At 36.1% G+C, this 25,165-nt stretch overlaps 1 protein-coding gene across 3 annotated transcripts in view; it reads left to right on the top strand.

The window, feature by feature from the left end:
- The window catches only part of rbfox1 (RNA binding fox-1 homolog 1), a 362,503-nt gene that overhangs the window by 125,216 nt on the left and 212,122 nt on the right, over positions 1 to 25,165 (top strand). Inside the window, exon 1 of one of the 3 annotated variants that reach the window (XM_012971419.2) lies at positions 13,101 to 13,283. The exons of the other annotated variants lie outside the window; for them this stretch is intronic. The gene's annotated coding sequence lies outside the window, so the exon portion shown is untranslated. Of the gene's footprint in view, positions 1 to 13,100; positions 13,284 to 25,165 lie in introns of those variants that run through there. 3 annotated transcript variants of the gene reach the window in all.

Here is a 25,165-nt window from a genome sequence, read left to right as displayed (position 1 = left end):
TTCTTTTATATTTGCTTCCTGTTTAAAGGAGAAGGAAAGTTAAAAACTAAGTAAGCTTTATCAGAAAGGTCTATGTAAATACAGCCATAAACACTCACAGTAATGCTGCACTGAGTTCTCTTTCAAAAGAAACAGGATTTCTTGTCACCTTGTTTTCCTGTGCCAGAGACATGAAGCTCTCTCCTCTCTCGCCTCTCCTGCTCCCCCCTCCCTCAAGAATGCTAAGAACTCCCTCCCCCCCTTAGGAATTTGTAATCTGAGCCAATCAGCAGGAAACTTCCTCATAGTCTTACAAACTGTGCATGTACTGGTATGTACATGTACATGTACTGGGTGCAGGAGCAAGGCATTATGGTAACTTTCTTTACAGAGACCAGCATTTTTTTCTTTTTCATATGAGGCTTCTGATCATCTGAACAGAAGAAATATGGGGAGACTTTAGGGCACTATTGAGAGAACTGAAGATATGCCTGCAGCTTGATATTAACTCTTTATTAGCCTTTCCTTCTCCTTTAATTACATTCAATAAATAGTTGTACCCCTTCAGTTATATTTTAGTATGCAGGTTCAGAAACTTCCTGCTGTGTTTAGAAATTTTATATAAACTTTATTTTTGATGTTATGCCGGTGATTAAGGATTATTATTATTATTTCATTTTTACAGACACTTCTGCCATGAATATAGGATTGAAAGTTTCTGCAGACTATAGGGTTGATTCACTAAAGTGCGATAAGCGCTATTACATGCTTTTTTTGCGTTAAAATTGACGAGAAAAGTCGCATATTGCATGCGCTTAATATCCTGTTTGAGCACTGGAGACCAAAACTGCACAGCATATTTTAAATAGGGCTTGCCATTTAAAACGTACAGGCCTAAAATTGACAGTCTGAGATCGTACTGCAATTACATCACATCTGATCTAACACTGGACTAAGCTCTCTCAGAACCTGAGAGTGTATTCCATGTGGCTCTGGTACCATGTACACATTAATTTAGAGTACATCTTTATGTACCATATCCTGTGTCAACCCCTGAATAGATTGAGCTGAATCAACAGTGCAGCTATCGGGTGGATCTTAGTACTCTGGCTTCTCTATTGTATACACATAGGGGCATATTTATTATGCTGTGCAAAAAACAGCGAGAAAATTCGGCACACATCACCAGGCTTTGCTGTGTAAAAAAACAACATAAAAACGGCGTAATTTTTTTACACCTTTTTTTTCCCCGGAACTTGCGTAAAATAATGGCTTTAAATCGTCTCCATTTATTTTACACAGCTTTTTTTTTTTTTTCAGTGAATTTGTTTTACACAGCTTAATAAATTTGCTCCTAAGAAAAGAACTGATTTAGCAAATTTGCCTTTTCTGTATCAGTTACATTCATATTGTTACCATAATTTAATGGAGTCACACTTTCAACCCACATCTTTTTTCCATTAATAACCCATTAAAATCTTTTTAGGGTTAGTCTTAGCCTCTACCGTAATGCTCTCCTTATTTTCTATCTTTGCCTTCCGGGTTGCTGTTTTAGAATATTTGATATATCCCACACCCTGACTCCTTGTTATGGCCCCAGGCTGCTTTACTGATTACCTGCTTTACTGAGATACCTCCCTAAGGGAAGCCCGTTACTGACCTCCTAACTCACCTAGTTCAAGCAGGGTGCCATCCAACAAATGGTTGGGCAATCTACAGTCTATCTTGTCTTTGATGTTATCAGACTAAAGAGAATGTTCCTGGCTCCTGCACTTCCTTATATAGGCTCCTATAGGGGAATTCCTATACAGGCCAACCTTAAGGGTTTGTGCCACCTGCTGGCTGAACTGGATATTGCCTTACTAAATAAAAATATATTTCACATCCTTACAAGCTTTCAAGCTTTTCAAGGGCCAATATCCCTTACAAGGGACAATATAACCCCTTTTCAACATGAATAGGACTTGTGCACTTAACAATAAACTTAACAAGAAAATCAAACTAATTTTACTTTAGTACTTCCTGTTCTGCAGGACAGAAAGAGTTGATGAAACCAATTACCTGTCCTCCGTGAAGCCCTCTGATAATGAGCTGCTCAAAGGCTGCTAATTAGAGAAGAGAGGGGTTTGTTTGTTTTAAATAGCTAAGGAACATAGGTAAATGTGGATTATTTTTTTTTAGACAGAATGTTTTCAAAACAAGTTCTATTTATTTTGCTCATTTAAGCAAACGTATTTTAGGTATATACTGTCACTTTAAAGTATCTTACTAAATTTCTTTGCTGAATAATGAACCCCATATGTTCTGTTGTAAATTATCAGCACAATTGGATTTGTTAATCCTAGTGATAAGATATAACTGCTTTATGAGAGGATATTGTATTCTGCCTTGTCACAATTGCGATCTCTTTTGTTTTGTCTGCCATTTAAATAATACATTTCATTACCATGGCAAATGTTGCAGTGTGTGCATGCCTGACTGTGGTGCCTAATTAACTGATGATAACAAGGCAGGATTGCCCTCATCCCTTTCATAAGCAATCATATACATGACAGTTCTTTTATTCTTCCTCAAAATTGACTTGCTCTCCTGACCCTTTAACAGCTCCTGTTTTGTGTGTTTACCTCTGATGTCTTTGCAAGACTGTTAATTTTCTATGGCACATCCTATCTGCTTGTAATTAACAGACTGAAAGCTAAAAATGTAAATTCTGAAATCACTGATGCCTAAATGAGCTATTTTTTTACAAGTAACTATTTTGCTAAATAACTTAGCACACTGCACATTTATTGATATTGTATACACCGATCTATAAGTATTTATACATAAGATAATTTGGGCATTGTAAAGTTTTTGGGGGAACACAGCGGGGTTGCAGCACAAATGCGGCCACTTCAAACTTCCAGGGAAACAGTCCTTATATTTTTTAACTCAAAATGTTTTTTTTTAACAGCAGCAGGAGGGCAACAGAAAACAGCTTGTGTTCAGCAACAAACATCCAACAGAACTGGTTTACTTTAAACAATCAGATTTAACTTAATTTAACAGAAAAATGTCCCACATGCAGTCCAAACACACTGGTCCAGCAGGTGAGGCTCCAGCTCCTACTTCCACGCTCAGCTCCCCATTCACCTGCCTTTCCCTTTAAACACCCCCATGCCTGTCCAGCCCATACCCTCTGACTGATTAATCCTGTGTGGTTCTTAAAGGATTCAGAACCTTAAAAAAGGGGGATATATACCTACAACCCAGGATATATCCCCTCTGACTTGTACAATATATACTACATAATAAGGTACTTGCTGATGTATCAGTATTTGTATGAATGTTTGTATGAATGTTTCATTTAATTTTTTAAGCAAATATTTTTTTTTAAACAGACAAAATCATTTAGGGTGAAGTCATTCTGTAGCATGATCCAAATATTGAAGACAAAAAGGAACACCAAGAGCCCCAATAGTGTAATATGTTTTTACAAGGAGTAATGGTAGAATAAACAAATTAATACTCACAAGCCAGGGTTACCAATGAGCAACCACTGTATAGGCAGGTGGGGAGATTATCCTGACCCCACTCAGGAATAACAAGTCGCTCTCTGTAGAAGGAAGAAAAATGGGGATAACACCCCTCCACTCGGGGTGGACTCGGTATAGTGATAAGACAAAACAGAGGCGCCAAAAGGATAAAATTAGCTAAAAACACTTAAAAACCCAATGGGTAATTCAGAGGAGGTAGTAGTGAACTTACCTCCTCCAGGCTCACAGAGGCTCCTGGTGTGTTTATACAAAGACACTGGAAATGCCTGCGAAACGCGTTGCATTATTGTTGTGAATAAACTATTACTGAAAATTACCACTTTTGTTGGTGTCTGCCTGGAGGAGGTAAGTTCACTACTACCTCCTCTGAATTACCCATTGGGTTTTTAAGTGTTTTTAGCTAATTTTATCCTTTTGGCGCCTCTGTTCTATGATCCAAATATTGTATGCTTTTTTATGCCAAGTGAACATACAGTGGATATAAAAAGTCTACACACGCCTGTAAAATGTCAGGTTTCTGTGCTGTACAAAAATGAGACAAAGATAAATCATTTCAGAACTTTTTCCACCTTTAGTGTGACCTATAAACTGTACCAAACAAACTGAAATCTTTTAGGTGGAGGGAAGAAAACCAAAAAGAACTAAAATAATGTGGTTGCATAAGTGTGCACACCCTTAAACTAATACTTTGTTGAAGCACCTTTTGATTTTATTACAGCACTCTTTTTTGGGTATGAGTCTAACAGCACGGCACATTTTGACTTTGCAAGATTTGCCCACTCTTCTTTGCAGAAACACTCCAAATCTGTCAGATTGCGAGGGCATCTCCTGTACACAGCCCTCTTCAGATCACCCCACAGACGGATTCAGGTCTGGGCTCTGGCTGGGCCATTCCAAAACTTAAATCTTCTTCCAGTGAAGCCATGCCTTTGTTGATTTGGATGTATGCTTTGGGTCATTGTCATGCTAAAAGATAAAGTTCCTCCTCATGTTCAGCTTTCTAGCAGAAGCCTGAAGGTTTTGTGCCAATATTGACTGGTATTTGGAACTGTTTATAATCCCCTCTATCTTGTGTTGATTGGCATAATAAAGCATAGGGGCTAGCTAGTCCCTGTTTGAAAGAACCTTGAGTGCCATCTCACCAAGTGTAAGGAGGCCAGTAAGGAAATTCTGTTAATAAATGTTCTATGCCCTTTCTCATGGGAACTGAGACTTGCAGCTTAAAGGATAATTTCACCTTTTTCAGCAAAACGGCAATAACGCATAAAACAGGACCCCAAAACTCCCAGAAATGTATTCAAACTTTAAATAACCTGCCAAATTTAGTCAAATGGGAGTGGTATTTCGATGCTGCGCACTAGCGCCCCCTAATACAAGTATTTTTAACTAGGAGAATTTCAGCATGCAAATCATGCCATTGTCCTTAGGTCAATGGTTTTTGCAATTCTATATCACCCCACCCCACTTAGGGACCTATTATTTGGTTAGGCAGCGCTAATTATATCAAGGTTATAGATATGTAAAATCACTGCATTCTCAAACACTCATTCAAAGTTTTAAGAACATGTAGGACCCCAAAACGTGGATGTCAGTTCCTAGTTTGAAGAAAGCTGTTGTTCTCTTTTGCCCAAAAAGTTAAGAAGCCATTTAAAAAAAAAAAAAAAAGAGAGTCAGCTTTCAAACAAATGCAGTCAACTTTTCAGCAACCACCTAAAGTGGTGAACACTAAAGAAAAATATTAAATAAATTACACATGGGACATACAATTCACAATACAACGTTCTGAAAGTGCACAAAATCCACTAGGATTCATAGCTCTGAAACATAAAAAAACAGTTTATTGAACTGAAGAAATGTGTAAAGGAAGAATACCTGTTTTAAGTCTGATTTTATGGGGGAAAGTTTATAAGTAATTCAAATGTACTTATATGTGATAATATCCACAAATTTGCTTATATGGCATGGTCACAGTACAGTCAACATTGAATTAAAAGTCAACCCAAAGTGTAAAGATACTAGGGGGAAAGATTAAATAAAGCTACAGAAAAAAATGCATAACTGATTTGGTTTTAAGACTCTTTAATATGGACTTTTATAGAATAAAATCTGTACTTTCCATCACTAAAATAGGATTTAATATACATATAAGTAGTAGCTTAGTGGCTTCATGACACCCATGAAAGTACAAGCCTGTAAACATTATCTTTTGTAAATAAACATATCATTATATGTGGCATTATTAAGGTATGGAAATTATGCAATTCAAGGAATGCAAAAAAAATCATGTTTATCATCTAACACTAAGAGTTTTGATTGAATTGCAGAAGTGATGCAAAGTTCAAAGGAAAAGAGTGTAAGAGGAAGGTTTGTAGATTCTGCAATAAAACAGGGCCAAAGGAGCATCTTTCCTGAAGGACTCAGGCTAGAATAATAATGATAGAATTGTCTAAATCAATATACCTCTTGTCAGCCTTATTTCTGATGTTTGAATCAGCTCAGGCCTCTTCTGCAAGAGCTTTTTGCAGGAATATTGAATTATTTATTATTTGTGTCTTTTCCCCTCTTTCTGATGATATTCCACTATTTTTTCAGACTTAGTGAAATTTGTTTTTATGCTGCCAGGTTTTATGTTATCCGCTCTTTGATAAATAGCAGTAATTGCTAGAAATGCAGAAGTTGGGTAAAATGTGCAGCTTCAATTACATCCAGCATGATTCTTATTTATTTTTTATAGCAACCTTCTTTACATACAATAGATGTTCTCCATACTTTATGGCACAATACTGTGTGAAATATCCTCATATTTCAGTACCAGTCTATTTCTCTGTACGTTTTAAAACATTGTCAGAATAAGGTCCAGATATATTGGTAAATTCTTAGCATAAACTATAGCATAATAGTATGTTTGCATGTGCAAATCAGTTTTTGATAACATCCCAAATATATAAAATGTAAAGTTTTCTATGTGAAATATTTTTCAATTTTATGTGTTGTTTAGATAGTTGAGATGAATCAGTCTTCATATTAAAACAGTAGTTTTACGATGTCTTAGTGCTATCTGGCCAGAAACAGCTTTATAGAGCTTCTTCCTGAACTTGCACAAAGGGGATTTACATCCCTTCATTTTTTGGGTTTAGATCCCCTTTAAGAAATAGAATCAGTTTCAGCTAAGATTAAATGTATTCAAAAAAATGCATAAAAAAAAATGCGGATGCATCAAAATGGGCACAGCAGTGTCAAAATAGGTGTGGGCACATAACAAAAAAGTTGTGCAAATTTTTTTTTTTGCCGTTTTGTGCATTTTTCTGTTGTTTCACGGATTTTCTGGTGTAGCAAAAGGTAACAGATTTGCTCATCACTACTGGACAAATACATTTATTATGCTTTATTGCAGCTTCCAGTTAAACAATATACCTTTTTGTTTGAAGCCACTGACCCTGAAACTTATAATAATTACTTATCTTTCAGGCCATTTTGTTATCATAGTGACAGTTGCACACATACGGAAGCTGAGATTGTCAGTGCAGCTATATGGAGATGCTCATTAGGGGGATCTGCTTCTCTCCGTCTTATTAAAAACCACAGGTGGAGAGCACACAGACAATATCAGTCAAGTAATACAAGACTTTGCGTTTGTTGGCAGATGTCAGCTGTGTGTGCCTGTACCTGGGCAGTTTCACAAAGCAATTGGCCAATGGCGAAATGTGGAATTTCGCTGCGAATCCTTGTCTGCCGGAAAACTTGCTCATCACTACTTCCTTATATTCTGAATGGATGGCCTTGCATCTGCTAAAAGCATCTAGTGGTTTAATCATCAGAAAGTGTATTGTGTTGTCCTCCTCTTGTATATCTTTACATAGCTATCTTATCATCTTATCATTACCCTTAAGAACCTTTTTCCAGTAAAAACATAAACAACTTGGACTTTCCTAATATCTTTGAACTTCCATACCCCTTATCAGTTTTGTGGCTCAACTTTGGATTTTTCTGTTTCATTAATATCTCTTTTGAGCACTGGAGATCAGTGCTTTGTAATGCCTGTGTATGGCCACCTTTATGCTGTTTTATCAGTGTACAAACAGCCTATGAAAGACCAACAGACCTTATTCTTAAAAGCAAATGTTTATGTGGTACTGTATTAAAAGATTTACTGCCACCCCACTGGTAAGTTCCTACTTAAGCATAAAAGCTTTTAAATTTATTGATATTTTTCACAAGGTTTCACTGAAAAAAAACACCCATAGACTCCAATGGCCACAAAAGACTCGAACATAAAGGAAAAAAGTCTCTGCAAAAAATTACCCATTGACTTTAATGTGTTTCAAAAAAATGATGTAACAAGCAGTGTAAAATACACAGGAGATTTACAAAGTTTATTTTCTTTTACTCAGCACAATTGCCATATTGGACATTTTTCACATTGTTATTTTAAACCATAATATTAATGACTTAACACAAGTTAATGGGAAGAAACTCATTGGACAAGTAATGTCAAGCATTGAAAAAAATGTAAATAATGCCTATAATTGACTATACATGCCTACCATTTTTACACGGACTTCTCAAGCAACTGCTGCCTTTTACATTGGAATGTTATGTCATATACTTGTGCAGAAAAATGAATAGCTTGATAAATACGCTATGTTTAACACTGCAATTTACGGCTTGTGGGGGTTTTTTACACAGTTTGCATCCTTAGAGTGTTCAGCATTATCCCATGCAAATATGAACCACTGTCCTAAATCATAGTTTAACCCTTACAGTTTTTTAACAGATCACCCTATGTTCGCTTATGTCTTATACTATTTTTTGAAGTTGGAACACTTTGATTAGTAATTCTCTTCTCACCATGTACAAAGCACTGCAAAGCTGAATCAGCATGACCCTGCATAGTGAATGAGATATACTGTATCCTTTTCAATCAAACAGAAAGAATACAGTATGTGCTCCCTGTGACTATTGTCAACAATCACGAAACTCTGTTGGATAAAAAAGAATAATTGTTTAACAACAGAGTTACAGCAACAGCAAAAATCTCTCTCTTTTTTTGAACTATTCTAGTCTTAGCATTATAAGCAATATTTACAGTTCTATCAAGGTGTTAAGCAAACTAAAACTCTATAGGGGGAATGTAATAAAAACCATTAATAGAAAACAAATTGCAATGCAAATAATTATTTCTTTATGCAAAGAATTTTTCCTCTGTGTGCATTTTATATAGCTTTTGCCTACTTTTTTTTCTGCAAAATAAATTGTGCATATTGAATTTAAAAATAGATGTTGGATATAAAAATATATAAACACACTGATAAACTGAAAATCTGCAAACAGACAATTGACTTTCTGGCACAATATAAGTACGGTATTCATGCCAAAGTCTGAGGTGATTACCCGACAAGAGCTAGCAAAACAGATTCATTTATTGAAGCAGAATGCATCTCCCAATGTTCCTCAATTCTAATGCTCAGTGTAATAGGAGCGATAGTAAATTAAGATTTTGAGTAGAAAAGCCTCAGGAGATGCTTTCTGCTTCAGTAAATTAAGCTTTTGAGAAGGGCACTTTGGTTAATCATTTATGTTGGCAATAGACTAAAAACTGCTAAGATCATGAAATCTAAAAAAAATACTGCCAATTACAAAAGTGCTCAGAAATGCCCTGTGAGCAAGGGTATATGTCCTCTTTAATTTAAGGGTGAACTATTCTTTTAAATAGAACCCTCATTTTACAGGTGACCAGAAAAAAATAGGGTACAATCTTGGAAAAAAGTAAATTAGGAAAATGTGTTAAAGTGGGCCTGTCACCCAGACATAAAAAGCTGTATAATAAAAGCCCTTTTTTTTATATTAAACATGAAACCCAAAGTCATTTTTTTATTAACACATCTATAACCATTATATAAGCATTTAAAAGTCCCAGCTGTCAATTCTATAATGCCTGACTCGCCTCTATGCCTTAAGCATAGGGGTGGGGCAGACAGTTACTTTCACTTTCAATTCAGAACTTCTTAGAAGTCACTGCACTTCTCACTTTCCCCCTCCCTTCTCACCATCTCGTCCACAAAATGGAGCCTGCCTGTTTTCTGAAATTGTGAATTCCAGTGCTGAAGGAAATAAGTTTAAAATAATTAATATAGTGTAACTGAAGTTTATTTTGGTTGACAAACACAATAGAAAACAATTTGTAATTATTTCTTAGGGTGACGGGTCCCCTTTAATGGAAAACTATACCCCCAGAATACTTAACCAACAAATAGTTTATATCATATTAAGTGACCAATTAAAGTATCTTACCAAACGAATATATATATATATATATATATATATATATATATATACAGGTAAGGGATCCCTTATCCGGCAACCCGATATCAAAAGCTCTGAATTACAGGAAAGCCTGTCTCCCATAGACTCCATTTTAATCAAATAATTCAGATTTTTAAAATTGATTTCCTTTTTCTCTGTAAAAATAAAACAGTGCTTTGTATTTGATCCAACTAAGATATAATTAATCCTTACTGAATACAAAATAATCCTATTGGGTTTAATTCATGTTTTATTGATTTTTTAGCAGACTAAAGGTATTAAAATCCAAATTACGGAAAGACCCCTTATCCGAAATACCCTTGGTCCTGAGCATTCTGGATAACAGGTCCTTTACCTGTGTGTATATATATATATATATCCAAAAAAGACCAGCAACACCGAGTTATATTCCAAAAACCATCAATTGTGTATAAAAAACGCATGAACAGGCTGTTCATGCGTTTTTAATACACAATTGATTGTTTTTGGAATATAACTCGGTGTTGCTGGTCTTTTTTGGATGTTTAAATCATTTACATTGCACCCGAGCTAAGAGCTGAAGCAGAGTGCCACCCTGGGTTCGCTATATATCTATATATATATACATCTTTCCAGCTTCCAGTATATATATACTGTATACACATTCAAGGGTATTGTCGTTCATCTTACAGTTCAAGGGACAAGTTTGGGTGCATGTGATCTGGTTAAACTATATATGTCATAGATGTACATCTTTTACCTTGAGCCATCATTTTGTGATGGTCTGCGTGCTCCCTCAAAGATAACCTAACCAGAAATAATGCAGCTCAGGAAGAACCGTGGAAGTAAAAGGCCCAACTTTGTCCATTAATTGGCTCATGTGACCTAACATGTATGTGTGCATTTTTGTGAACTGTGAATTGTATGATCCCAGGGGGCAACCCTTACTTTTTAAAATGGCAATTTTCTATTTAGGATTAACCAATGGTACATACTACTAAACACTATATTTTTATAAAAATGGTTTATTTTATGAAAATGATTTATTTATACATTTTATAGAGACCTGGGGTTATTGCTTTCCTTTAATTTAAAGTAATTCGTTTTCAAGTACTCAAATGATATTAGCATGGGAGCATAAATGTCACACTATGGGTGGGGCATTTGTAGGACCTCTCTGACAGTCAGATGCACAAACTAAAGAAATTAGTGATTTGTGCATGACTGTATGAAGTGCAGACTAATTGGAACTGACTATTTAAAGACAGAACCATGGCAAAATATGCATATGGTTATTATTTTAAACCTTTGTATCACTAAGATATATATAAAATATTATAATATATAATAAAATTCATAGTTGACAAACAGCTATTCGAAAAATCAAGATAATGGACATTAGGATGTTTAATTCCCCTGTACACTTGAAAAATCTTCTAATTGTGCCTGCCTCATGTGGCCTTACCCTAAGCTCATAGAGCAATTTTTTTTGCTGCTGGGGTCAGTGACCCCCAATTGAAAGCTGGAAAGATGTAGAAGAAAAAGGCAAAGAATTCAAAAACGATATGAAAAAAAGAAGACCAATTGCAAAGTTGCTAAAAGCAGTTGAGCAAAAAGCCTGGTGCTAGCAGCCTAAAACTGATAATTCCCTAAAAACTGCTAAAAATAGATTATCTAAATTGCGAAATGATTCACAAAAGTACTCAGTATGCTTACATCTATTTGTTTTTTTGGTTTAGCTCCAATGTAACAGCTGAAATTAGAGTTTAGTTCTGTTGGATCACAGATTTTTTTTTTGTGCTTCACTTTGTGAGCAATTTGTAAACCATTATTGAAGTACTGGTAATAAAACTGAATTTTGGAGCATCTGAATTTGCTGTAAGACATTTTGGCTATTGGAGTGTGGTTAATATATGCTGTTTATACATTTTTCAACAATAAAAATCAGTCTCCGTATGAATCTTTGCGTTTTTATTTAGCAAAGTCTTACATCATGAATATAAAACAAATCCACCTAACTACTTTTATGTGTGTCTAAAAACATATGGCAAATATTTTTAGAAATTATTCTGATTTTGAAATATAGAACAAAACATTTAAGTATTTATTTAACCCCTCTGTGACTAAATAACTGCAGAGAACATTCTGCCTGTGGCCTACTTTTGGAACTGTGTGTGCAGGAGATGCCGTTGCATTTAACCAGAATTTAAAAGGTTAATAATAACATATATTGAGAAGTGCTGTCCTGTGTACAACATGACTCATTTATTAGCAGAAGGTAAAGTTGCCCTTGCTCAGTAACCCCACAGCAATACGTTTGTGATCCTCCTTCATTATCGTACCTGTGGCAGAGTAATCAAGGCTAATTAGAGTGGTTGCTATGGGCTACTGCACTAGTGAAAATTTGTCTGCTATTAGTAAATGAACTGAACAGTGTTTGTACTCAAGTCATTATTGTTACTATGCTGTTATTACACTCAGCTAGAAAACAAAGGGTTAACTCCAGAGTTATTAAAGCCTTCAGTATATGAGTGCATTAACAATTTTATGGTTTAGGTAGTGAAAACTATTGTAAGTGGAACAAATTAACAATGGAGATATGTATTTGTCCAAAAAACCCCCCTAAAAAACAGTGTGTTACTTGAAATTTTCACAGCAGCCCCCCCCCCAACTCCAAACAAACACACTAGGGATATCACACTGACAAAATTGCCTTTTTTATCAGCAGCCTGCTAGATTCCTTTCACAGACAAAACCCTATTGTTTTAGATTCTCTTTCATATCATGTAGGTGTCTATGCCATACCACCCACACAGTAAAGCAAGTGAGCTGTGAAATATATTCATTGTTAGAATACTGGGGAAATGGAGGCAAGCAATCGGCAGTAATAATGTACGACAGTAATGGGAGGCTGGCAACATTACCTGCATTATTTCGGTTGCCTTTTTCATTATAGGTTTGGGAAATAGGCAGCAATTCGATTATGGCATGATTTGGGATGGAATAGCATGCCGTTCACTGACCCTGTCACAAGGGTATCAAATGAGAAATCAGCTCAAATAAAGTTTATAGTGCATTAACTGGACAGAAGCATTACGTAGCCTGAGAGCATGCTTTTTCATCTTCCAGGGTATTGTAACTGCTTCACAGATATACCATATTTATACCTAAAGGCAAGAAAGAAGGATTGGCTGTGATGTATAGGAATGAGCACAGCCGGCCAATGATGTCTTCTCCCCTCCCATACTCATGTGCAAATCTCTGCTCCTCTCTAGCTAGTGAGAAACAGCATGATTAATAACACTGAGAGAACCTGCCTGTTGGATTATTAATTTCCCATCCCTCTTTCTTTCTCATGCGCACATCACCCGTGTTTTTTGTAAATGCTTTCTTCATCTATTCATTTTCTATGGAGCTACCTAGTAGCCACTAACACTGTCTCGTGGCCAGCCAACCTCGCAGGGGGCATACGTACTTCACAGTGTGGTGAGTGTGTACATTTCATATTAGCAATGTTAGACACCGGCAGCACTGGAAAGAAAGAATGTGAAATGCTTGGTCACAGTTGCGTTTATATTCAAGTGCTGTTACAGTTACTAAATAATGACCTATCAGCAGCAGTTGGAATTTTACTGCACTGGCACCCTGACAATGCTAAACTGGGTGCAATACATTGTAATTGGGAATTTAAAGAATTGCTATTTCAGCACATTGCAGACATTCTTTTTTTTAATTTGCAGTTTGCACACAGCATTTATTGATGTGCTGGGATATCATTTACAAAAAAAAGAGAACATTGGACGGAACTGATTTACTTGGACGGATACTTTTCTATACTCTTTATGTTTAATATGTCCTTAATGTAGTAAGAAAAAATGTTTTAAGTATATCTGCAATATTGTTTAAAGGATATTAATACTTTTGTGATTGAAAAAATACAATTCTGATTGGCTGACAAGGTCATGTGTTCAGTTTCCGTTCATAGACGGAAGTAATAACACGCGTTTGTCACAGACATTGTACAGTGTAGGTGACTTGGTTTCGCTTTTTGTGGTATAACCAGTTGTTCTAGAAAATGAGTATGTGTAAAAGTCTTTAAGAGCCACAAAGAAGAATAATTCAGTGTATTCTTGGTTAAAGTAGCTCTAGACGAGAAATGCTTTTTTTAATCAATGTCTCCTTAACATACAGTTCTTTACATCATTTTAAATGCTAATTAGATAAATTAAATACTTTTAACTATTGGATTTAGTGGCACAAAAAAACAATCTGTTTACATCAACATTTCAGGATACACTATTTATAAAGTACCATGTACATACATTTCATTTGCATTTTGTATTTGCCCTGCTATACTAGCTGCACTGCTGATCTATTAATAATACTGGAGATCACTTCTCTCCCATTGCTATGATTTCACAGTTGCACTTCTCACATGTTCTCACAGCTTCATTCTGCTAATGTACAATTAATGGATATTAGAAGCATTTTTTTTCAATCAGGAAAAAACAGGAGCTATTCATCTTTAATAGTTAAAAAAAATATCAGTAGCACTTCAAATCAACCATTTTAATAGGGAAACAAAAAATTGCTAATTGCTTTCTTGGTTTTCCATCATGATATATAGATAAATAAAAATAACGCCCTTTAATTATGATCTTGGATGCTAAGTTTTAACCTCTTTACTGATGCAACAAGAGGTTGCAGCTCTTGTTAGTACAGGTATGAGATCCGTTGTACTTTTTCTCTTTAATAATAAAAGAGTACTGTATTCTTGATCCCAACTAAGATATAATTACTCCATATTGAAGACAAAACAATCTTACTGAGTTTAATTAATGTTTAAATATTTTTTTAGTAGGCTTAAGGTATGATGATCCAAGTTACAGAAAGATTCCTTATGCGGAAAACATTTTGGTTAATAGATCCCATACCTGTAATACATTATATAAACTTATGGGTCAAAAATAGTGAAAGGCGAAACAATTCGCCAGGCATGGATTTGCAGTGAATTTTCGCCTATCACAAAACGGGCAACGAAATTTGCAGTGTTAAAATTCGGTGCATGCCAAAATTGTGGCCCACGTAAAAAAAAAATTGTTGCACGTGTAAAAAATGATGCGCTTACAAAAACATTGTTGCATGCTGCATTTTTTTGATATGTTGCGCACAACAATTTTTTTTTTGTGTTTTGCGAAACGGGACAGATTTGCTTATCACTGGTAAAAATTGAAAGATAGTATGTTACCAACTTTGTACTGGGGTGTCACAAAGTAAAAGTACAACCCACAGAGACTTCTACAATATACAAGTTGTGAGTGTTTGGAATTGATAGCAGTAGCTAACATCTGGAGTACCTTGCGTCACAATGGCCTCTTTTCAACCTTTTTCAGCAGGATTCAGTAAAATTCTTAAAACTTTTTGTCACATAAACACAGAAATTGAACATTTTTTGCATGCACGATTGTCTTTAACCCTTTTGTCTCCTGATTTTCATATGCAAATTGGAATTTGGATTCTGTTCGGTATTCAGCCATATCTTTTTGAAAGGTTTCAGGGTTCGGACGAATCCTAAAATAGTGAATTCTGTGTATCCCTAGTAAATGGCCATTTATGGTACTTCATATTAGGGTTTTTACCACACCTGCATTATAAATATCAGTAAAGATTTACATTGCTAAGATTATAGGATCTTGTGTGATATTTGCTGAATTTTTTTTAGTAAATAAGCCTCGTGTGCCTTGCAGTTTCTTATGCACAGTTTAATTTCCATCAATGTTTTGATGATGCAAATCACAGTTGTGTATGTGTGTGAGAATGTTCATACACACACTCATTTTGTATGTATCATAATCTCATTTCAGATGAACATGAGCTTGCAGTGACATAATGATATAATGATAGATATGATGAAAGAAAAGTGAGATTAATGTATCTTCAAACTCTATAGACTAATATAGCAAATCAAGCTCACATATGTAGGTATTCAAAAGAACAAATAATGTAAATGAAAAAATAAATTGGAAAGAAAATGTGTAGCGAAATTACCTCAGCTGTTACATGAGCAGCTGTTTGATCTCTCTGTTCTTTAATGAGTCTGTGACTCTGAAGGTTTTGAAGACAGAAGGGGTGATCAAAAGCATAATGCATGGCATTATCATATGAGTGTACAAAGGCACATCTGCAGTCAGTCTACTGCATTAGCTTGTGGCAGGAGATGGGAAACAGGCATTAAAGATTCAGAATTCTGGTCCATATATGCCTTATTGTGTTCCTGTTCATTGTGCATTGGATACATTTTCACACAAAGACATTATTTTCTATATGCCACAAAACAATAACATATTAAGGTGTAAATGAGATTTTTTTTTTCCCTTGAGGATTTAGTAAACAATTACAAAGAACTAGTTATAATAAGTTAATATTTGTTTTTTTACTAGTTTAGATTCAGGAAGCGTTTATGCCCCAGTGATGGAAACTGAAGATAGCTTCAGTTCAGATTGATTCACTAAAAGGACACTTGTCTGAATTAAGAAGTGATTTCATTGTTATTTATGTTACGATTGCATATTTTTAATGCAATATATTATCCATTATTTTGTAGCACGCGATATTAGCGCATGCTATTACGCACGTAACCATTACTTTCTTTAAACTACCGTTCTGAAAATTACCATTTCCCTGAAAACTCTAGGGCAATCACATACTTTAAAAAAACCCGACTGCAAACTCCACCTTGTCACCACAGACAATCACCAGCTGCAATTTTGTTTAGTAACGACTACTCCTGACTGTGGAGACTTATTCCCTCCCCCCCGAAACTTGTATAAATGAACCAGCATAAAGAACACCAGGACACATGAGTGGGGTGCAGGTCGGCCACAGCTTTATTAGAAAAAAACACTTCCTCCTTAGTCCTTGTCATCTGTTTTTCCACATGTACCAACACATCTTAATGAACTTATAGCTGTTTTATAACCTAATGCTGGCCACTGTGAATGCAGCGGGCATGTAACAGACATCAATTAACACCAGAAATTAACTGGCCAAGGACTATCACCTGCCATATGCTGTGACAAGATTACAAACAAGTATAACGAACCACGGTTTATAGATTATATGCATGTGTACATATATATATATATATAAAAATTTAATTTAACAAACATTTATTGACAATTTGAGGTCAGAACAGGGTGGGAGGGAGGGAGATGCGGCTTCGGTCACAGCAGTGGGGGAGAGAAGCGCAGCGCGGGATGAAGAGCCAGGCTGAAGAGGAGGGGCAGGAAGTAAACCAAGGGGTGGACTTCCCAACCTCCTTGTACTGCGCGGGAAAACTACACCGGTGAGTTAACCCTTTAAGTGCAGCGTGGGGGGGTCATTCGTATATAACTAGCTCCCGAGTCCCACTGCGCTTTCATTATTCTTTTCAGTGCACTCCAGGGAGGCGTTAAGTTTCACAGTAATTAACTAGCAATAACTAGTAGTTGCAGAACATACATTGATAAAAAGTTTGAAAAGTGGGTGTTTTGGATTTTTAGAAATTTAAGAAATAGAAGTTTAAGAAATTATTACATATATTCACTAATACCCTGCCAAAGTATTTTAGGCATGTATGTGAGACATTTATAAGAGAGGTTGAGAAACGTATATGCTTTGCTCAGTTGTGTTTAATACTCAAAAAAAGTTATTGCTATACAGGTATCGAACCCCTTATCCGGAAACCCATAATCCACAAAGTTCCGAATTACGGAAAGGACATCTCTCATAGACTCCATTATAAGCAAACAATTCTCATATAATTAATCCTTATTGGAGGCAAAACAATCCTTTTGGGTTTAATTACTGTTTAAATAATGTTTTAGCAGACTTTAGGTAGGAGATCCGAATTACAGAAAGACCCCCTTATCCAGAAACCCCCAGGTCCTGAGCATTCTGAATAATGGGTCCAATACCTGTACCTAGGGATTTTAGTTATCTCTCATGGGTTAAGATCAAATAAACTGACTCATGCCTAGCCTATCCTCCTAACTTAGCTGTTATTTTTTACATTTGAGTAACTTATAGCTGTTTACACACCTATTTATGTCCTGACCCATTGTTGTCAGACTATGATCTTGGATAAGTCTTCATTCTGGTATATTCTGCAAGTAGTTATCACACTTTACTGTCATACTTGACTACAACTAAGAGAGGCTTTTTTTTGGGGAAAGATGGAAGGGAATATAGAGCGGTTAAAGGGGACCTGTCACCTAAGAAATAATTCCAATTTCTTTTCTATTGTGTTTGTTAAGCAAAATTAACTTCACATACTATATAAATGATATACTGTAAATCTTGTTTCCTTCAGTCTTGGGAATATAAAATCACAGCCAGCAGGCAGCTGCCATTTTGTGGGCACTGTTATTAAGGCAAGCTTTGTATTACTCCAAAATCTTGTGTATGTTCCATAATGGGGGACCTGATGCCCATGCACTGGCTGCACAATTAGATGGTGAGAAGGTAGGGAGAATGTGAGTGCTGACTCTAAAGTTTAAGTAATTGTCTGCCCCGCCTCTATGCCAAAGGCATAGAGGTGGGGCAGGCAGTATATGATTGACAGCTGGGATTTTTAAATGCATTTATAATGGGTTTGAATGTGGTAATATAAAAATGAATTTTGGTTTTATGTTTAATTTGAAAAGGACTTTTATTATACAGCTTTTCATGTCTGGGTGACAGGTCCACTTTAAGCAGTAGCTCTTAGTGTAAGGTTAATCCAAAGAAGATGAAAACAGAGCCATCGGGGGTGAGCTATCATCCCCTGGGTAGTAACCCATGACAACCAATCAAATGTTTGCTCTTATTTTTCTAGCTGCAGCACAAAATTGTTGTCAAGGGATACTGTACAGGTGCAAATTGACCCATTGTTGGTAAATTAGTTCTAATGACAGGTTATAGTGTGAAGAATGGTGGCCCAAGAACAACATGCAGTTAAAGTGACACAGATTTTTCATTTAAGAAAAGCAAGTGATTAGTTGCCTTTGCCTGGAGAGAACTGTATCTTATAAGCCAAAAAGAGCAGCTAGTCACAGAGAAGCTGGTGATTTACTATATCAAAAGCAGCAGAGAGATCAAAGAGGATTAGACTAGAGTAATGCCCTTTGAGACTTCATTCTGTGCAGTTGCAGTATAATGTAATGGGAGAAAATAAGATGGATAAGTGTAGTAAAGAAGTTAATTAAATGAAGTAAATGAAACAAGTTGTAATTAAAGGTTAAAAATAAAAGTCTTCTCAAGACATAATAGGACGTGGCATACTAGAGGGGTAATTATGTTTTTCCCTGGGCAAAAGCCAGGTCACAGCCCTTAGTGGTCATTTACTGAAGGATTTCAGAGAATGGCTGAGCTGTGCAACTAATGCTGGATATAAAATCTGTCTTGATGTACACCATACAGAGCCAAGAGGTGCATCTTCTGGTGGTACCCACCCCTGCTCATCCCTCTTGAATAGGGTAGCCAACGTTTCTGTACAGCTTCTAGGCAGTAATTACCCTTTAACCATGTCACCTACACTGGGAAACACGTAGGGTGCTGGGAGTTGTAACAATAAATGCTTTTTATTTCTTTCTTCACCAAAGTTCACACCTATAGAGTACTTGTTCTTCAACCACAGGCACACAGATCATAACAAAACAGGATACAGTTTATAGTTTACCCATGCCGGATTGGTGTAACAGTCAGGTTGAATAATCCTTTCCACAGGCTTAGCCCAAAACAACAGCCTTGCCAGGTGCACTGCAGTGGAATCCAAACACTGTTCATCACTACTTGCAGAATCCCAGTAGGCCTTCCTACACCCTCACTATCCACTTCAACCCTGACTGGCAGGGTACCTGCTGGGAAGCTACTCCCACTCACTCATTGGTGGGGCTTTTTAGCTGCCCATTCTCACTAACCTCGGCTCCCTCACACCACTAAAGTGTGCTATAACACAAGCTAGGCCCTCACTAGCAAGTTTGCCTACCTCTTCCTGTTTCAGTCCCTTCTGCTGGTCAGATGACTTCCTGCCTGTGCCTGTTTCCCAAGACGCATTGACTTCTTCCTCTGCCACTCCCCTCCATTTATATCCTTTTTAACTCCTCCCTCTGGGACTTTCCAAACACTCACTATCTCCCTCTAGAGGCCCCTATATATATATATATACTTACAACTAGAACCATTTTGTGTGTCCCACTAGCTCCACCTTGTGGCCATAGCTAGAAATTACCCTAAAATTAAGCAACCCAGCCCCCCTATTTCCACCCCCTTACGAGCTATGTAGTGTGATGAGAGATTCTTTATCAATTTTTTAGCGTTGGGGTTAATTTTGTTTTAAAACTCATGGTGATATACTTCCCCTTGAACTGCTTGCAGCCATAAATTGCAATATCTACAGTTCCTCCACAGATTATTTAGAATACAATGGTTTCATTTTCAGTGGAAATACAAAGGGGTCAAATACTTGTACTAGTAGATGAAGGTCAGTTCATAGTTACAAGCAATGTACTTGTGGGATATGTTATTTTTTCCATGTGGCGCCATATCATGTAGATTGCAGAAGTGCTTTCCAATCTGACACATCTTTATTCCATAAGCTATGGCTGCCTTATAGAGCTGCACAGTAAATTGCTGTTGGTGCATCAGATATCTAACAGTATCCAAAAGCAAGAGCAAAGTAAAGGTAAATTGCTTGATTCCTCTGTACTTCATTTTGCAATAAGAAGTATCTAGATGCACTAAATTAATAGGATTATGGCAATATATAATAAATGAATGTTATGAAGACACAATTAGCCATCTGTTTACCTATTTAGTCATTAGAGTCATGATCACTCACAGACTGCATTTTTTTTCTCTTCCTGGTGCTGATCCCATTAGTTTCCTCACTTAAATCTTGCTAGCAATTTGCTTATGATTGCAGCTCACAGGAGACAATTACAAGGGAGTTCTCTGTTGTCAGCTTACATCTAATGATGTGGCATGTTAGGCAGTGGCCACTGAATCAATGCAGCTTTGTCTAGTTGCTCACCTTCTCCTAGCAGATTAAATTCAAAGTTATCTAGTCACTGTGAAAGGCAGTAATAATGCAATTTTCTACCTCAGCACAGAGCTAAAGCAAAATAAAAAACAGAAGTACTGCAAGCTACAGGAATCTCATAATAGAATGTTACAAATACCTATGCATTTGTAGACCTTTTAACTAAAAATATAGTCATTGATACTGAACAAACAAGATGAAATGTAAAGTTATGAACAGAAGCTTGATGGAAGTTTGTATTTTGTATTCACTTTAAGTTTGCGGGTAGTGTTAACCCAGAGGGGTTTCCCGGTGGGAGATTCAATTGACCTTCCAGTCTGGTCTGTATATTTAATGCTTGTGCATGTCACTGCATTAGAATATTAATCTTTAGGGAAAGGGCCTAATGCATGTATTCTCCGTGTATTATTGCCTGTGGGCAGGTATTTCACGAGGGATACTAGCATCGATATAAACTGCAGTGGCATTTTCACACTTCAGGGTTTGAACAGCAATAGTGTCTCAGGCACTTTGTGCTGCACAATCTTCTGCCAAGAGAATTGAAACCTATAACAATTAACTTGCCATAGACACTGAATTCTAGTTATGTTTTATACAGGTGATATTAAACTACTCTCTTTCTCTACCTCAGACAGCTGAAGGCTAAAAGTGGATAAAGGGAGTCATATTTACAACAACAGCTGGAGATTGGACATGTTTGTTCACTAAGTATCAATTCACTGAATCACATCCACAAAGCTTTCTCTAAACAGAGCAACCTATAGCCTTTCAAACGTTGATGAGCTACAACTCCCATGGTCTGTCTACATGTTGAGAGCTACAGTTTATTAGCTGAATGTTTTTCTGTTTTAACAAGTAAGTGAATGAGTGAGTAGTATCTCACTCAGTTCAGCATGTAGAGCAGAAGCAAAGTCAATTGGAGTTCAAAGAAGATAGAGGATGGGCAAAAAATGAAAATAGATTGAGAGAATGGAAAGTCTAGTGAGGATAAGAAATGTCAATTGCTGTTGATAACAATATAAATATAGATGCAGGCTTGGAAGACACTTGATTGGTGTAGATGGCAGAATTGTCATGCCACTTCCTTTGGTAAAAAGAGAGAGGAGACTTTGAGAGAAAAGTAAAAGAGAAGTAAAAGTGGGAAGTGGTAAAACAGGAAACAGGTTTTAGCACAAGAGAACAGAGAAGGGTTGGGAGGAGAGAGACTGTAGAGAAAGGCAAAAGACTGTAGCCAAGATAAAGGAATAAAAACATGAGTAACTAAAGATAGGTAAATAGGAAAGTGTTAGGAAAAGAATACTGAGTGTACCCTTAGTAACCGAGGGCTAGTCTAACTATAATACAAAGTAATTACAAGCAATTAATAAATATTCAGTTAGAACCCCTCTTGGCCTCTCTAGCATGTTAGAATTTGAGTACATTCCTGACTAACAATAAATACCAGGGAACATTCTATCTAGATAAGCACCAAACATCTTGTATGCTTTACCATTTCCAAGTATCACATGTATCATTTCTATTTAAATTAATTTTTGATCTAATTAAGATTGGCTTGATAAAAAGGAGAAATATGTTTTACACAAACTATTTTAAAGATAGTATGGGTGCTATTTGTAATACTGAGGTGTAACCATTCACTGGTAAGTGTGTGATTCTTATGTAGGGTCCTATGCTTATGTGCAGGTCACAAGAGGACCCCACAGAATTGAACTTAGGACCTCAAAGATAAAGTGTGCCCCTTACAAAATCTTTAAGGAAAAATTCCTGAGAATACAATATAATTTTGAGAACTTAATAGTTCTGTTTATACAGAAGCAGGATAACACAGGAAGGGAAAATAAAACACCTACAATGCACATAAAATAACTCTCAATTGTCATCACTCTGTTCCTGTTTCCTTGGAAACACTAAAATTCATAAACATGCTTCTCTGCTTTCTTGGCCATGGAGTCTGCAGAGAATATCCTACTGTCCTTTACCCAAAGCATACAGCTTCTCTGGTTGTTACCCTTGTGAATAATAAGATGGGTGATGTAATGTCAGACACCATGTTTGTACCATCTATTAATCAACAATAGCATGAAATCCAATTTTTACTTTCAAACAAAGTAAATACCAATTACCCAAATACCAGTAGTATTGGGTATTCAAGCCTTGTGCTGTACATAACATTTTACTTTTTGTCTCACTAAAATATCTCTCTTGACATATCAAGCTATTCTTTTAAGTAAAATAAAAAGCCAAACTCAGTGTTTAGAAAAAAAAAATCATTCAGTCATAGTATCATGAAATTACCAACTTAATCTGTTGTGCATCATAAAATCCCAGTGAAATGCACCTGGTTAGCAGCCATTCTGCTGTTTATTTTCATCATTTATAAATACATTCCAAAATGCTCATTCTAGATGCAGTATTTAAAATTAAATGAGCAAGCTGTAATACACACAAACAGGAAAATTGCTGCTAATATAATTCTTCAGTGAGCAACAGCAGCCCCATGGTGTCCCGTGCAAGGAAATTATTCCAAAATAAGCAAAAGGACACTGTGGTTTTAATGTTCAAAGATTGGTGCTTTTTGTGCAGTGTGATTTTCTAATTAGAGATACAGCAAAGAGGAGCATTTTTTAATCAACTGGGGAGTATAAACTCAGCATATTTCTATGTATTTGCAATATGAAATGTTTCATGGTAACATATAAATGGCTTTGATAACATAAAAGCTGTAATTAGAGAAAGTCAAATCTGTTGGAAATAATTCAAGCTGGAGAAGGCTAAGCTGCCTTCTAAATATTGGTCTGGAGATTAGTGCTACTCTTACAGCCCCTGAGAAGCATCTTTGATTTTCTCATAATGCTTGATGTACCAAAAAGAATTGAACAGAAAGCAAATGAACACAGATTTAGCTGTACTGCTAGAATCTTTTTGTGCCTTGACAAGGAGCAGCACATTGGAAGTGATAGTATAAAAAATGGGGGTCATATTAAACAAATTGCTTAAAAAGACAACTATCTTTATTTCACATTCATTTAAAATACAGTTTTACTTTGAAGCTTTTAGAATGCTTTTTAAAAGTCCACATAGAGTAATTTTGTGCATGTCAATGCGACGGTTGATGTCTTCCTCATTGTATTTTAAATTATAGTCCTAACATGGAACTTTCAGCATGTTGTTTATTTGACATCAGTTATTTAAATGCAAGTGAAGCTTGGCAGGTATAAATTTGAAGGAGAAAAGAGATTATGTAAGATAGCAGAACTTTTTAATATGAATCTCCCACTGTAGCATTATATATTAACTTGCAGAATGGCCTTTGCTGCACATTTATCTAGAAAATATATATCCAGATTAGTGTAACATATAGGTTTGAGTGTATTATCATACAGTCTCATATATTAACTCTTTTTGGAGATATTTAGAACATTGTTTGAAACAAAGATAAGAACAGCAAAATAGGGAATAGAGGGGAAATTCTATATAGTAGCTGGTCCAAACTGGTTAAATGCTTTTGCAAAAGTTCCTGTATTTGGCATTTAGTTTATCCCAGGCTGATGATTCATGGAGAATCATACTTTAACCAGGACATGACTATAAGTCTTTTAGAACCAATTATTATGTGGGTCATATATCATACATATAATAAACTCCTAATCACTATTTAAAAAATGCTAAAATCCTAGTAATCCTGCCTGTTCCCATTTGATAATTTGGAGTATTATCTCAAATAATATGGGTATGATATGAAATCATCTGGAGATTTGTCTCAGGTAGAACTATTGGGGTGGTTAGCAAAAAGAATGTTTGTATATGTTTGCATCAGTCGAAATATTGAAGTGGTCTCATACTATATCTGCCATACTTATTTTGTTTAGACCTGCCTTTATCCCATCTGATCAGTCATAATGGTTACTGCTCGGTAAAAAAACAAACCTTTCAGATTTAGCTCAATGCTTCAACAATTCACTTAAGAGCAGAAAAGAGCTCTTCCAAATGAATTGCCCTCCCCCTGATAAACTTACATTGCATTATTGTCAGGGGTTAAGGATTTGCTGATCTTAAATCAATTGAAACATTCCTATAAAAATCTGCAGGGATGTGCTAGTATTACTGAGGATGTTTAGGCATCAACATCATGCCCCCATGCTGGCCCAGCCCAGTGGTAGAGGCCACCCATTTGGTCATGCTGAGTTGTGTGATTCTTCCATATTTGGATTACAAATGAAAATATTAATCTACCTTATTGAAGGATCTTTAACATAGGACACTTAAGACATGTGAGGTATATAATGCTGGGGGAATGTGGGTTAGATGT

This window comes from Xenopus tropicalis, chromosome 9 (genome assembly GCF_000004195.4).
Source record: "Xenopus tropicalis strain Nigerian chromosome 9, UCB_Xtro_10.0, whole genome shotgun sequence".
NCBI lineage: Eukaryota > Metazoa > Chordata > Amphibia > Anura > Pipidae > Xenopus > Xenopus tropicalis.
Note: the sequence above shows the minus strand (reverse complement) of the source record. Positions and strands in the feature narration are given on the sequence as shown.